The following is a 1,906-nucleotide window of genomic DNA, read 5'->3' as shown; positions in this document are numbered from 1 at the left end:
TACAGATAACACTGGAGTTGTGTATCGCTGTCTCAGTGGTTCCCACTGTTTCTAACCACTAGGTGGCCACAGAGTGTATGTGCTATGGGGGACCCGTCTCACATATACCCTCCCAGAAGAGCAGGAAAGGGGGTTCATAAAGATGTTCTTCTGATGGGGAGTGCCCTATGAGGCTGCCTTCACATGGTGAGTAATGACCCCGACACCTCTGCAGCATCCCCGGTCACTTGGAGCACCTGAATGGGTCAGCAGAAGCAGATCACTTCTTTTCTTCAGGGCAGGGTAATGCACCTCCGTGTACTTTCCAGTTAAGAACTAACAGGAACTAGTCACAAATGAAAAGCTAAGTCCCAATGTTCAAAACAACATGCTACATGAAACGAAACCACCAGTGCCTACCGGCCAATACCTTGACCCAGACCTTCCTGCCGAGGAACAGAGGCAGAAAAGGCAGAAGCTCTCTGGAGAGCTCTTTGCCTGACTGAACCCAAACCTTCTGTCCTGACGCAGAGGTGGAAAAGGCAGTTATTTCCCCTGGAACTCAAAGCTCTTACTCACAGGGTAAAGACAGAAAACGTCCGTTCTAGAAATGGAGAGCTGGAAAGGACATTCAAGCAAACCCCAGCCTTCAACCAAAGAGTGGGAAGGTCCAGATTTCAGGAGGATTCACCCTTTACTACTGCCCAACTGTTTCTCTCAGGGTCAGAACTCAAGAGCTTCAGAGTTGGCCAGGCACCCAGTCCAGGAGGAGTGTGGTGTGATCTGAGAGACGAAAATACATGCCCCCTTAGAGAATAAGACTCTAAGGTTAAGGAAATAAAAGTTCGCTACAGGTCAAGGGTTCAGGGCTCAGCTGGCATGGCAACTTCCTGAATTCCTATGGCTACAGGAAAAACCACACTCTTGCTAAACTCCTGACAACAGGAGCTAGCAGGCAAATTGTCAAAATCTTCCCAGCCCTTCTCAACTGGATTTACAACCCAGATCACTAGACCTCCGGTGGGACAGAGGAGTGGCCTTCCATTCTCTCCTGATAAGCAACTGCAGATATCAAGCCAGTTTCAGCCATGTTACAGGGACTGCACACAAACCGACTTCGTGTCCAGTAGTTCACCTTTTGACATAAAGAGCCAATTTCCACCTTATTTCAATGCTAAAATCCCTTCCCAATGTGAAGATGAGGTGCATGTTACATATGTTTACCCGTTACACATGAGCTCAATACCCCTCAGAAATGGTCTTTCCCCAAACCTGCTGAATATGTATAACTCCATTGTGTGATACACACCCTGTGAGGCACAAAAACCAACCTGCCCTCTCTCTCTCTCTCTCTCTCTCTCTCTCTGAAGAGAAAGCACCTCTTCAAAGACACACACCAGAGACTGTCTCTTCCTGGACTGCAAACTGATCTCACCAATAAAATTCTTACTACTATTTAGCCACCCTGGAGGCCTTGGAGAGGACAGTCAGTTGGTCAGAGATGAGTGGCTCTGAATCCTGCTCCCAGGGCCAAAAACGTAGACCTAGAAGGAAGGGGCTTAAGCACAAAATATGATTTAAAGAGTTTGTTTGAGCCAATGTGAGGGTAGATGCCTGGAAGGCTCAAACCCAAGCAATCTTGGATGTGGGTTCTGTTTGGCCTTTGTTACAAGCAGGTTTGTAAAGACCAAAAAAGGAGACAGGGAGTTGGCTGGTAGAAAGTTGTTTGCCAGGAACTCCCAGTGGTTTATAGAAATAACATTGATTAGGGATTAGCTATACATTGTTCAGCTACAGGGAGTGAGATATGGTGTCCAGTGCACATAATTAGGTTACTTCACAGCTAACTGTGGCAATAGCAAGCAGTTTCAGTGGATGCATACATAGCTCAAAAGTGAGAAAGTGGCCAGTGGTGGTGGCTCACGCC

Source organism: Mandrillus leucophaeus, unplaced genomic scaffold (assembly GCF_000951045.1).
Source record: "Mandrillus leucophaeus isolate KB7577 unplaced genomic scaffold, Mleu.le_1.0 Scaffold457, whole genome shotgun sequence".
In the NCBI taxonomy this organism is placed as follows: Eukaryota; Metazoa; Chordata; class Mammalia; order Primates; family Cercopithecidae; genus Mandrillus; species Mandrillus leucophaeus.
The sequence above is the reverse complement of the archived record's forward strand: the minus strand, read 5'-3'. Positions refer to the sequence as shown.